At 47.4% G+C, this 14009-nt stretch overlaps 1 protein-coding gene across 8 annotated transcripts in view; it reads left to right on the top strand.

Moving 5' to 3' along the window:
* The window catches only part of LOC128331669 (zymogen granule membrane protein 16-like), a 93252-nt gene that overhangs the window by 17962 nt on the left and 61281 nt on the right, over positions 1–14009 (top strand). For 5 of the 8 annotated variants that reach the window (XM_053265368.1, XM_053265367.1, XM_053265364.1 and 2 more), the window contains exon 2: positions 301–616. The exons of the other annotated variants lie outside the window; for them this stretch is intronic. The gene's annotated coding sequence lies outside the window, so the exon portion shown is untranslated. The remainder of the gene's footprint in view (positions 1–300; positions 617–14009) is intronic. 8 annotated transcript variants of the gene reach the window in all.

The following is a 14009-nucleotide window of genomic DNA, read 5'->3' as shown; positions in this document are numbered from 1 at the left end:
CTGGGGGCCCCCCCAAGGCAGTGAGCCCCCAGACAACTGTCTCCCCTTGCCCTATTATAGTTATGCCCCTGGTGAGGTGAGTGAGAAAAGGAGTCAGAATTTCTGGATCTAGTAGGTTTAGAATTGCGGAGCACAGAAAAATAGGGAGCCCGAATGTCTGGGTTCTCTGGGAGGGCATAGGTGTCTATCAGAACTGTTGATGTGATATATGTTACAATATAAGAGCCAAAATCTGTGCCGGGTAGGGGTGCACGCAATCAATTAACCAGGGGAATTAATCAACTGAAACTTTAATCACAGATTGGAAGAGCATCCTGATTAACCAAATGAACTAACCTTGGAGGACAAACAAACACCCCTTATTGTGCCTCAGGGACTACCTTGGTATGGGCAAATTGATGTGACTGCACAGGCAGAGAAAGTTCTGTGGATCACAAAGCCATCAGTGCCTTGTGTTGAGCAAAGCTGACATTGTGGACAAGAATGATACCTTTTCTCTTGATCCTGAAGTGTTTAAACATCACAGCTGAAAACCTTCAACTGATTGGGGAGAATATAGCAGCATCAGCTTTTGTGATATTGGAACTCACCAGTAAAATGTATATCCCGAAGAAAGGTCAGTGTGGCACTGGTATCTGCCTTTGCACATCTGTCAAAAGTAATAAAGATGGCTTTCTGTTATCTGGAAGTGAGTGTATATTCGATTTCCATACTGCCCTTCCAAAAATGGCTCAGGGTTTACACAGGGTTTACACAGAGAAATAATAAATAAATAAGATGGATCCCTGTCCCCAAAGGGCTCACAATATAAAAGAAACATAAGACAGACACCAGCAACAGTCACTGGAGGTACTGTGCTGGGGGTGGATAGGGCCAGTTACTCTCCCCCTGCTAAATAAAGAGAATCACTACATTAAAAGGTGCCTCTTTGCCAAGTTAGCAGGGGCAACATACATACATATATATGTATACACACACACACACACACACAAAAATAAAACACACACACACACACACACACACACATACCTACACCCTCACATAAACATACACACACACTGTCATCTTCCTACAGGATGCTCTTTTAGCAAGCTGTTGTGATTTGTGAATGTATGTAGATTAAATGGATTTTGTAGTTTAATCAATCAGTTTCAGTGAGCCTGTAATTACTCCATGAATTCAATCAGTACTAAACAGGTAATTGTCCAAAGATCTTAACCAAAAACTAGGGTCACGTTGTTTTCACATTTTGTTTGCCTTTTAATTTTTTTAAAGTCACCACATGGTGGTTATTATAACAAGTCATTGGTTGTTTTTATATTCTCTGCCTCTTTCATATGAATGTCAAAAGTGCATTGGTTAAAATCTGATATCTCTCTTCCGCCTTGCTTCCTGCATCCACTATAATCACATATGCACATCAATAGGTAGAAAAAGTGCACAGGACATATGTGAAAATGCCATTAGAAACTAGGATTTGGGGTCTTCCCCCTCTAGGGGGCACTGGATCTTATTCTTGGACTTTGTTTGCTGGGTGGGAATATAACCCTTTGTGTATTGGAACCATGTGCGTGTGTGTGTGTGTGTGTACACACACACACACACACACACACACAATTTTTCTGTTCGTGGAGGTGGTGGAGTTAACATCACAAGGCACTCGGGTCTGGCCTCTTTGGGTTTATTTTTCTCCGAGCCGCAGAGAGAAGAGGGATCAATTTAATTCCCTTTCCAGCCATTAATTTTCTCCGCTATCTGTCAAGTTCTGAAGCAAGAGGGGGTGAGAGCTGGGGAAAGAGAGAGTTTAATTAAGCAGATAAACAGCAGGGGGATGGGATACACCAGTGTTGCCTATCACCCTAGACCCCAACTTCTCATCTCATCACCACCTATGGAAGACTCCCCACTGTGAATCGTGGGTGGGGAAGGGAAAGGAATTCTAATAGTTTTGTCACATCTATCTTTCCCCCTTATTAATTGGCTGATTAGAATGCAGTTGCTGCCCAAGTGGCGGCTGACATTTTGTTCTGTCCCAGCCATTGTACATGACATTCCTGGCATTTGGAAAAAAGCAGTGATGTGTGTGTGTGATTGTGACCTCTCAAAACTGCTGATTCCACTCCTACCCCCCCCCCGCCCCCCGCACTCCATCCTGCTCCCCCTCACTCCAAGCCCCCTGATAATCCTGGCACAGCCTGTCCAGATTTTATTTGGCACGTTTTGGTCTTCAGCTGCTATTCCTGGGAGCCTTTTCGCACCCGCCTCCAGGGCTGTTTATTTCTGGGGGGAGGAATGGTGGTGGGGGGAGCATCTTGTACAGAAGCTTGTGTTTGTGTGTGTGTGATATTTTGGTTTGAGGATCTGGGCACTGACACCTGTCTCTGGAGGCGTTGAGGGAACTGAGCAAAGGCAAGAGTTTGAAGCTTTCGTCTCCGCCAACACCTCGTTTCAAATCCCCCAACTCTGATCTGCAGCACCTGATCCTCCCAGCAAATCAGGAGGACAGCGAATGAGACACAGATGTGAGGTTTCCTTAGCTCTGGTTAGGATTATTATTCCTGACTCTTTGATCCTGTTTTCAAACCCTGGCATTGTGGCTGGAGTGACCAGATTGATCTCGATTCAAGTTCTCATTCAGCCACAAAACTTACTGGGTGACTTTGAGCTGCTCACCATCACAGCCCTAGCCTACTTCACAAGGGTGTTGTGAGGAGAAAGCTGGGAGAGAATCATATGCACTGCCTGTGCTCACTGGAGGACTGGGAGAATAAACATGTGATCAATAATAATCTGTGGGCTTTGATGTTTCTGTGTTGCCTAGATTGATTATAAATTGACCTGTGAGTGAAGCCAGGGAATGGATGTGATATGCCCCTGTTAGCGCCAGGGGTTCAGTCGTGTGGCCCCCTCCATCTCTAGGCAGTGGAGACTCAAGGCCCCTTTACACCTGAGGTGCCAAATCCTGCCCCTCTTCTGCTCCCCTTTAAAAAGCAGGGGGCAAAAGGGCATCCTGCCACTTTGCTGGTGACCATCTGCTGCCTGAGGCTACTGCCTCACTTGGCCTCATGTGAGGGTTGCCCTGTCTCTGGGATTCCTATTCAATGGGCCCAGAATAACAATTGTGCTAAGGAAGCAGCAGGGACAGCACTACAACCCTGTGTACAAGTACTGGCAAGCCTCGGCTAATCATGCTTTTCAGCTGATACACTCTTTGCAGAAAAACCCACCCAGTAGAATCATCCCACCTAATCTCCATGAGGTGCTCCCATTCCTTCCTTCATGAAGGTGTCTTCTGTGTATGAGGTGGGGGGACATGTGATATGGCTGAGCAGGGAATCTGGCTCTCACATGTCCGAACTTCACACGCTCCTCTGCAGCTTACTGCGTCTCGCCACTGGGTGCTTGATGGCCGCATTCCCAGCGGAAGGAAAATATAAGAAGCTGCCTAATTTGGAGTCAGTCCAGTGGTCTGTCTAGCCAGAGTCTGCCAACCCTGAGCAGCAGTGGCTGTCCAGGGTCTCTCGGGCACTCCTGCGACTTGCACTTTTAAAAAATTGATCACTGCAGAATATGTGTATCTGGGTATCTATATCTGTTTCTATGTCCACACGCATATCTAGCTGCCTTATAGCTGGGCTATAAATGCAAATAAATAAATAAATAAATAAATAAATAAATAAATAAATAAATAAATAAATCCTTTCAGTAGTTCAGGCAGAAGAAGACCTGAACATGCTCCTCATCCATTTCAAAGATGAAAACGGGGCAATATTTCTAACACCCCGTCCTCTGTTTTTTATGGTGGCTCAAAAAAACCCCTTTGCACCTGAGGCAGGATGCCAAATGCTGTCCCCCATTGTGTGTACCCTCATCCCCCCCTTCCCTTTTTAAGGGGGACACAGAGGGGCATATTGTCACCTTGCTGGTGCTTCAATAATAGGCTGCCTGAGGCAAGTGCCTCAACTCACCTCATGGATGATGAACAGGCCACCTCTGCTTGTTGGCATACCAAAGATCACTGCCTGAGCCTTAAGCACTCTGTCTCTCTCTGTCTCTCTGTCTCTCTCTGTGTGTGTGTGTGTATGTGACAGAGAGAGGGGGAGCAGTAAGCTCCATATTTCCTCTCCAGTAACCTGTCCTCCACTGATTTATAGGTCAAGATAAGCCCCTATTCACAAATTATGTTCAGCACACATACAGCCTGTATAACAGTGTGTACACAGACATACAGATCTGTATACACAGAATGTGATTTAGGTTATGTTTAAGGGCATTTGAGTGGGGACTGTATCCAGGTTCACTTTTTAAATGAATGCATGTACCGTCTTTCACACAAAAACACACACATGTGTACACATGTGAGCCATTTCGGAAGGGCGGTATAAAAATTAAATAAATAAATAAATAAAACACTTTTACATACGTAGAGCGTAATGACTGAACAGGGCTTTGGTGTTTATTCTTATGGTTAAAGCAGGGGTTCTCAAACTTGGGTCCCTAGATGTTGTTGGACTACAACTTCCATCGTCCCCAGCCAAAATGGCCAAGGCCATTGTGGGGAAGATGGGGATTATATTATCTTCAAATTTCAAGATTAAAAAGGTGTCCTCTAAAGCCAAAATAGGGGCAAAGTAGAGACTGTAATTTACTTAGGTCAGGTGAGAAAAATAGGGCCTGATGCTGATGAATAGGGACAGAAGGACATATGGACCTGAAGCGTCTATCCACCTGTCAGTCTGCATTTGACTGGTCTAGCTTAAGTGTTTGAATGCAGGCAGAAGATAAATTATGATTAATGGGTCACAGGTAAAGGGTCCCCTAGAACAAGATTTGCTCCATAACTCCCATATCCTTAATCTGGTCTCACTGTTCATCCACCGCCTTATCTGAAAGGCAGCTTCAGTTTTAGGGGTTGATTTATAGTGGGATGAGGCAGCTTTTATGACAGGACGAGTTATTAACAGAAGGGTAGATATGTGTGTTGGTAATGGAAAAGGCCAGACCCTTTTTCTTCTAGTGGTTTAGAAAATATATCCTTGGCACTGTGAAGTGTCTTGTCATCTAGGATGCAATTTAAGCTGTAGGAGACAGGAAGGGAGCCAATGTGGTGAAAATGTGAGGAATAATGTTTGGGATAAGGCAGATACACATCTGAAATGTGGTTTGAGAAGGAGCTGGAACTTGGTTTTGGATGGAATCTAGGACTGTATCTAAAGAGAATTTAGACATTGCTTCAAAAGAGTTGGTAGCATTTTTAATGTAAACCCAGGAAACCCTGCTGCCTGTTCCCCATACCCAGCAGAGGAGCAAGACCACCCACCAGCAAGAGGCACAGGCTGAGAGCCTGTGCTGGGTGTGGCTCCTCTGCTGTTTGCCATCAGCTGCTGCCTCTGTTGTCTGTGGGACTTCTGGTTGTTTGGTGGGTGGGTGGATATTTTGGGTTAAGTATTGTTTTTATTGCCCTGAGTTTTGCCAGGCCTAGTTGACAAGATGTGTTTGGGCTCTCCTGGGGGGGATAATGCAGGGGGTGCACCTGGCAGCCTTGGGGCAGCCATTGCTGTAGTGGTGGGGAATAGAAGAATTGGTGCTGGCAGAACAGCTGGCTATTACAGGGGAAGAGAAACTAGTAATTTAGTAACTATTTCTACTTCCAACTGTTCTGTCAACTCTCAGGCCTTGGGGAGCAGCACCAACTACCCACAGAGCCTGACCTTGCTCCTTTGTAATGCCAGGTCAGTTCAAAACAAGACCGAAATTGTTCATGATTTGATCATGGATGAGGGAGCTGACCTGGCATGTATAACTGAGACCTGGTTGGGGGAAGCGAGTGGCCCAGTATGGGCTCAGCTTCTCCCTCCAGGTTACTCTGTTGTGGAGCGGCTATGGGGAAGTGGGCGGGGTGTGTGTGGAGTGACTGTGGTCCATAAAAATACTATCTCCCTTATCAGGGCCCCTGTGAGACAGTTGACCTATATTGAGTGTGTATTCTTGAGGCTGGGAACTAGGGGTAGATTGGGGATTCTGTTGGTGTACCGTTCACCCCGCTGCCCAACTGACTCCCTAACTGAGCTGACGGAGCTGGTCGCGGAGTTGGTGTTGGAGTCCCCCAGGCTCTTGGTGCTGGGGGACTTCAATATCCACTTTGGGACTGGCTTGTCTGGTGCGGCTCAGGAGTTCATAGCGGCCATGACAACTATGGGCCTATCCCAATTAATTTTTGAACCAACTCATGTTGCCGGCCACACACTGGATTTGGTCTTCTGTTCGGATCAGGGGGGTGTTCCGTGGGTGGGGAATCCAGTGGTTACCCCATTGTCATGGACGGATCACTACCTGGTTAAGGTTGGTATCACGGTCACAATCCACCCCTGCAGGGGTGATGGACCTATTAGGATGGTCCGCCCAAAAAGGCTGCTGGACCCAGCAGGTTTCCAAAAGGCCTTGGAGGGTTTTGATGTTGGTGCGGCTGGTGATTCTGTCGATGCCCTGGTGGGAACATGGAACAGAGAACTCACCAGGGCAGTAGATGTTATCGCTCCTAAGCGTCCCTCCAGGCCTGCTTCTAAGATGGCCCCCTGGTACATAGAGGAGTTGCGGGCGATGAAGCGGCTTGGTAGGCGACTGGAACGCAAGCGGAGGAGAATTCGGCTCGAATCTGACGGGATGCAGCATAGAACCCATTTGAAAACCTATGCAATGGCAGTGCGCACAGCAAAAAAGCGTTTTTGGTCAGCGCACATTGCGTCTGCAGGTTCACGTTCGGCAGAGTTGTCCCGGGTGGTGAGGAGTATAATCTCTGCTCCTTCTGCCTCAAATCAGCTCCCAGAGACACTCTGCTGTGATGCCTTTAGTGGGTTCTTTGCGAATAAAATCTCCTGTATTCGGGCCGACATGGACTCTACTATTTCTGCAGGGTCTGTGAGGGAGGTATCCAGCAATCCCTCTTGCAGTGTTAGGTTGGATCAGTTTCAATCTGTGACTCCTGATGACGTGGACAAGCTGCTTGGAGCGGTACGGCCTACCACTTGTTCTCTGGATCCTTGCCTGACCTGGCTGCTTCGATCTAGTGGAGAGATTGTTGGAGATGGCCTAGTTAATATCATAAATGCATCGCTGGGGTAGGGTAGGGTGCCTCCTTGTCTGAAGGAGGCAATAGTTAGACCTCTTCTTAAGAAGCCTACCCTGGATCCCTCAGCGATGGATAGTTATAGGCCAATCTCCAATCTCCCCTGGCTGGGCAAGGTAATCGAGAGGGTGGTGGCTAACCAGCTCCAGGCGGTTTTGGAGGAAACTGATTATCTAGACCCATTTCAAACTGGCTTTAGAGCTGGTTATGGGGTTGAGACAGCCTTGGTCGGCCTGATGGATGACCTTTACTGGGGAATCGACAGAGGGAGTGTGACCCTGTTGGTCCTCTTGGATCTCTCGGCGGCGTTCGATACCATCGACCATGGTATCCTTCTGGGTCGCCTGGAGGGGCTGGGAATAGGGGGCACTGCTTTGCAGTGGTTCCGTTCCTATCTCTCAGGTAGATCCCAGATGGTGGAGCTTGGTGACAGTCGCTCCTCAAAGCAGGAGCTATTATATGGAGTCCCTCAGGGCTCCATTCGGTCACCAATGCTTTTTAATATCTACATGAAACCGCTGGGTGAGGTCATCAGGAGATTTGGTGCTGGGTGTTATCAGTATGCTGATGACACCCAAATCTATTTCTCCTTTTCATCTTCAGGAAATGGCACTCACTCTTTAAATGCCTGCCTACAGGCAGTAATGGGCTGGATGAGGGAGAACAAATTGAAGCTGAATCCAAGCAAGACGGAGGTGCTCATTGTGGGGGCTCAGAATCTGAGGAGTGAGTTAGATCTCCCTGTAGTGGATGGGGTCACACTCCCCCAGAAGGAGCAGGTGCGCAGCTTGGGAGTACTCCTGGACCCAGGCCTCACCCTGGTATCTCAGGTGGAGGCCATGGCCAGGAGTGCTTTCTATCAGCTTCAGCTGATTCGACAGTTGCGTCCATTCCTTGAGGAGGATGACCTCAAAACATTGGTGCACCAGCTGGTAACCTCCCGGCTTGACTATTGCAATGCGCTCTATGTGGGGCTGCCTTTGTATGTAGTTCGGAAACTTCAATTAGTTCAGAATGTGGCAGCCAGATTGGTCTCTCGGGTAACCCGGAGAGACCTTATTACACCTATTTTGAAACAATTGCACTGGCTGCCGATATGTTTCCGGGCAAAATACAAAGTGCTGGTGATTACCTTTAAAGCCCTGAACGGCTTAGGCCCGAGTTACCTTAGAGAGCGCCTTCTTCTGCGTGATCCCCACCGCACATTAAGGTCATCTGAGGAGGTCCGCCTCCAGTTACCACCAGCTCGTCTGGTGGCGACTCGGAGGCGGGTCTTCTCTATGGCTGCTCCGGGGCTGTGGAATGCGCTCCCTGCGGAAATCCGTAATTTGAATTCTCTGTTAGCCTTCAGGAGAGCCCTTAAAACGTATTTGTTTGGCCTGGCTTTCCAGGGTTTTTAAATTTTAACCCGATTTTGGGGCTTTTAATTACTGTAAACTGTTCAATCCTATTTTAAAATGTTTTTATATTGTTAATTGCTATATTGTTTTTAATTTGTTTTAGTTTTTATTGTTTTAGTGGCTTGTTTTAATTGTAAACCTCCCTGAGCCATTTTGGAAGGGCGGTATATAAATCAAATAAACAAACAAACAAATAAACAAACAAACAAATAAACAAAAAACAGCCAAGCATGGCCACAATTTGTCCAGAACACATTAAGTATGTTTCTAACTTGTACTGAGAAAGTAGTCTAGAAAAGCTTCTGTTTGGAGAGCTCCAGAAGTGGTGCTCTCCAGCATGCTTGGAAGATATCTACAAGAGAGGCTACCTAGAGAATGCAGCTGGTAGTTTCAGATTAGGTCCAGAACAGCCAGAGAACAGCTCACAATATTCATTCTCACAGAGGCTTTGTGAAAGATCTCATTAGCATAACGTTTTGAGTGATGGAAATGAGTGAAGCTGAGAGACAGGAACTCCACCAAGGATGATCCTGTGAGTTTGTGGTGGCTCAGCAATGAATCGGATCTCTGAGAGGGACCCAAGTTTTGCCCATCAGGTTGTAAACACTCACCAAATATACACCCAGCTCCTAGTGCCCTCAATTTCTAGCCACATTTCCCCTAGAAAGCTCAGGAATCTTTGCTCTTTTCTTGCTGAGTCCCATTAGACCCTACTCTCCTCCCACAAAACCCAGGAGTTCTGTCATAAAGCGAAGATGGGAAAGTAATGAGTGACGCATCTGGTTGTCTCTGTCCCAGTGGAGAGCTAATTAAGTGGCAGGTTCCGTGGTGAGACAGCAAGTCACACTGTGCTAATGAGATCCTAAAACATCTCCTTGTTAACCTTCCCTCCTCCTCCGAGGCTGACGCATTTCCCTTTGTCCCCACCTCCCTGCCCCTTCCCAATCTTTTCTGGATTGGCACCCAAGTCCTAAAGCAGGAGAGACCCTCCCCAGTCCCTGCTGCTCTTGTTCCTTTTCAAAAAAGATTCCCCCCACTTCCTTCCTTTTCTTTTCTTTTTTCTTTTCTTTTTTGGCTAGCCAATTCTCTTAAACCTTTTCCACCAGAGGTCTCCTTTTCTGGAGTGACACCTGTCATTTCATCTCACCTCACCAGCTGGTCCCCATTTCTTAATTATATCCCAATGGGGGCGGCCATTTGACAGGCAGTGGAGGAATTTTATTGGGAGCTCAGGAGATGCTCTAACCTTTAAATCCATAGTCTCGTTTGCTGGCTTCATGCTGGCCCAATTAGTCTTTCTATCCCGCTCACTCCTCTCTCGCCTTTTGTTTCCTGCCTTGTCTCGATCTATTCTTCAATCAATGACCGCTTGGCCTAAACCTCTACTTCCCAAACCCTTTGTTATAACAATTGCCAGCCTGCCGATAAAACCTTCAGCTCTATGACAGGAGGTGCAGAAGTCTGTATCTGTTAAAAAAGTTATACATCTTGGGATAAAATACAGCATGGATATGTAGGAACTTATTCCACCACCTGCATTTTGAATACTCATGTTGATTGATGAGTAGTGCTGTGAAGCCTGAAAGCTTGTATCATCCTTAAAATACTGGCTGACCCAGTAAAGGGGATTTTGCTCACTAGTTCTCTAGTATAAAGTAACCCAGTATCTGTTTATTATACAATGGTGATGATGATGATTCAGAATATTTATAAATCACGTTTTCAACCTAAAGAGCTTCAGAGAGCAGTTTGCATGGCAGAATTAGAACATAGTTCCATGTCCCTAAGGGGCTTGCAGCCTAAAAAGAAAGACTAGAAGTTTGTTCTCACAACCATTGCAGAACAGCAGGGAGGGTGCGGGGCAGGGGTGGGGGAAAGGCAAGATCAAGCATGCTTTCCCCTAGACAATTTTCTTGTTGTCCCGACCGTCTCCTGGCCCTGCAGCTTAGGCGTTCACATGAGCGGCTCTCCCGGGAGCCGCATGGCCATCTGGAGCCCGGGAAAATGCATCCCGGCCTCCAGAGATCCCTAAATGCGCTCCGCAATGAGCTCAGTGCATGGAGGGATTTCCCCCTCAAGCCAGGCGCATTAGGCACCTGGCTTTGTGTCTGCAGCCTGAGCAGTCACAAGACCCTGGAGCTGATTAAAAAAGTGGGTTAAAGACTGGTTACAAATCCCAGGCCACCTGGGATTGCAGCACCAGGATCAGCCTCGCTCCCCGGCACTTCACACAAGCAGCCCTACCCAGTAAGGGCTGCCCAGGCTTGGCTAGGGCTGCTTGTGTGAACAGCCCCTAGGAAGACACCAGCGACAGACCCTGGGAGGGACACTATGCTAGCTTGAAAAGGGACAGTGACACTCCCCCGGCCACATACAAGAGAGCCTCCACTTTAGAAGATGCCTCTTGGTCCAGTAGGTAGGAATTATAAATATGACCAGTCATGAAAACATCGGTGGGTTTTGAAGATCTTCCCTCCACCCCCTGCAACAGACTTAACACAGCTGCCCTTATGAACACGAGTTCCATAGAAATCCTCCTAGACAGCTTGATGGTGCAGATGTGCCTCCGCAGTTTGCCTCTGAAATGGTGTGTGTGTCTGTGTGTCTGTCTGTGTGTGTGTAGGTAGGGATTTCCTCCCTGCAGGCTGTGACACTTCTGGACTATGATGGCTGCATAGACACTAACTCCTCACCTGGAGCTGAGGGCGCGGCAGCCAACCATGGGCCTGGGGGTGGGGGCAGTGATGAGAATGGAGATTCCTCACCTGGTGCAGCAAATGCAGCCCCAGCTGGAGGTGGGGGAGGTGTTTAGTACAGGGATCCCTCAGTCAGCTCGGAGATGCTGACACCTCCTTCTCTAACCTTTCCCAGCTCTTTGTCTGGCTGCCGCAGTCTACCTGAGACGCCTTTTATCCCTCTGACTTTAATTATAAGCCATCTCGCTCTGTGTCTCCCCCGCGGCCTTCAAACCCCCACATCCAGTCAGCCTTTTTTACTTGCTTATTAATCAGCTATCTATCTATCTATCTATCTATCTATCTATCTATCTATCTATCTATCTATCTATTTAATTTATTCCTCCTCCTTCCCCCCTCTCCCCCACTCTCCCTCCCTCCATCTCCCTCCCTCTTTCTCCCTTTCTCTGCATCCTTATTTGCATCTCGGTGTGAGAATACCTAAGTGTATATGAAGTTTGTATGCGGTTATGACTGAGTGTTCATGCATCATTTGGGGATATTATCTTTTGCTGTAGGGACTGTTTCCTCATTCCAAGTTTTCTTTATGTGCTATGACAGTCGCTGAAAAATGTACGCATCTGTAACAATTGTGTGTGTGTTGATGATGGTGATTTATGAGGTGCAATGATTGTTATATAATTCCTTCCTCTCTTTTTGTGTCTTATCCGTGGTCACACATGCTACCTGTCTACTCCCTTTTTGTCTGGCTGTGAAAATGTTGATCTATGAGTGCAATTAATTATTGCTCACACCTTTGATGATGATTTCCAAATGTGTATGTGTGAGTCAGTCATTAGCATTACAGGTGCTATATAATTGCTTGTGGTGTGTGTGTGTGTAGATAGATAGATAGATAGATAGATAATGTGTGTGTGGAGTAGGCAGGCTGTGTGGTGACTGTTTCTGCTCTAGGATGTGTAAATGTTAACAGAGGAGAGGAGAACAGAGAACAGAGGAGAGGAGAGCTGGTCTTGTGGTACCAAGCATGACTTGTCCCCTTAGCTAAGCAGGGTCCACCCTGGTTGCATATGAATGGAGACTAGAAGTGTGAGCACTGCAAGATATTCCCCTTAGGGGATGGAGCCACTCTGGGAAGAGCAGAAGGTTTCAAGCTCCCTCTTGCATCTCCAAGATAGGGCTGAGAGAGATTCCTGCCTGCAACCTTGGAGAAGCCGCTGCCAGTCTGTGAAGACAATACTGAGCTAGATAGACTGATGGTCTGACTCAGTATATGGTAGCTTCCTATGTTTCCTAGCCGCATCTTTGTTGTGTTAGTGTGTATGTGGTGACAAATGTTATTTGAAGAGAGTGCTCTTCTTTGTGCGGGGATGATTTCACAGTGTGCCTGTGAATATATTGCAATTATTTTTCTATGCATGAGTATGACTTTCCTCTCTAGAGAACTGAGGGATCTGTGTGCATGTGGTAATAAGCTGCTGTGCTCAGATTTAAGTAAGAATGGAATTTCTTGGTGAGGTTTTTTGTTTTTTTTAAAAACCATTTTGCCGCTTTTCTTACAGAATGACAGTTACCAGTGCCCAAAACAGTCCTTTGAAGAAAGTTGCCATTGTACAGATTTAAAAATTGAGGTCAAGCCACTGGCTTGCCCTGGGCCGTCCTGTTAATTGGTTGCACCCTTTATTACCCTCCAACATTTTGTAGATGAAAATAGGGATACACTTCTAAAAAACAGACAAAGCATTCATGCCACTCGCCCCCCCCCCCGTCCCATTATTCATTGCTGAAGTCTGGAGTCCACCCACTATATTCTGTGCACTGCACCATGTCTTAGTATTGTACATGCACTGATGCGCAGGTCAAGGGCACAGGCACTGTGAAATGGAGGGAGACACAATTGTCCCTGGCCGCCACTGTCTAGGGGCCTCCTGGTAGCCCCCTTGCTTCCCCAGCACTCCCCCCCCTCCAGCACCCAGCCAGTAAATGAAGTGCTCACTGGCTGGGAGAGGTGGGTGGGCACATCCATGCCCCAATGCCAGCCATGCCCCTTGACACCAGCAGGCTGGCATGCTTCTGACTTCAGCACAAGGGGCATGGCTGGCATTGGGCAGGGACATGGTGCCTGGTGGCCGCTCCCAGCTGGTGAGCTTCTTTCTCTTCCTTGCTCTCCAGGGTGGGAAAGGAAACACCCAGTCAGCAAGTGAGGCATTTACTGGCTGAGAGAGGCAGGCAGGTGACAGCCATAGCAGATGCTGGCCATGCCTCTTGTGCTGGCATCAAGTGGTGTGGCTGGCATTGGGATGTGGATGCGCCACACACTGGCCACTCCCAAGCATGACTTGTCCCCATAGCTAAGCAGGATCTGCCCTGGTTGCATCTGAATGGGAGACTTGATGTGTGTGAGCACTGCAAGATATTCCCCTCAGGGGATGGAGCCTCTCTGGGAAGAGCAGAAGGTTCCAAGTTCCCTCCCTGGCTTCTCCAAGATAGGGCTGAGAGAGATTCCTGCCTGCAACCTTGGAGAAGCTGCTGCCAGTCTGTGATGACAATACTAAGCTAGATAGACCAGTGGTCTGACTGAGTATATGGCAGTTTCCTATGTTCCTAAGTGCTTCATTCGTGGTTTACCAGGGACAGATTCCAGAAAACAGGGAGCATCCCTGGTAAATGTTTGAGCCTATGCCCATTCATGAACCCATGTCCAAACACTTCCATGCAGGGCTTAACCTTAGAACTAACTTGAAGTGCCTGGACTCAGCCCTGGAGTCTGTGAAATAATAAGAAAGA

Source organism: Hemicordylus capensis, chromosome 6 (assembly GCF_027244095.1).
Source record: "Hemicordylus capensis ecotype Gifberg chromosome 6, rHemCap1.1.pri, whole genome shotgun sequence".
Lineage (NCBI taxonomy): Eukaryota > Metazoa > Chordata > Lepidosauria > Squamata > Cordylidae > Hemicordylus > Hemicordylus capensis.
This window is presented reverse-complemented; position numbering and strand designations above follow the sequence as displayed.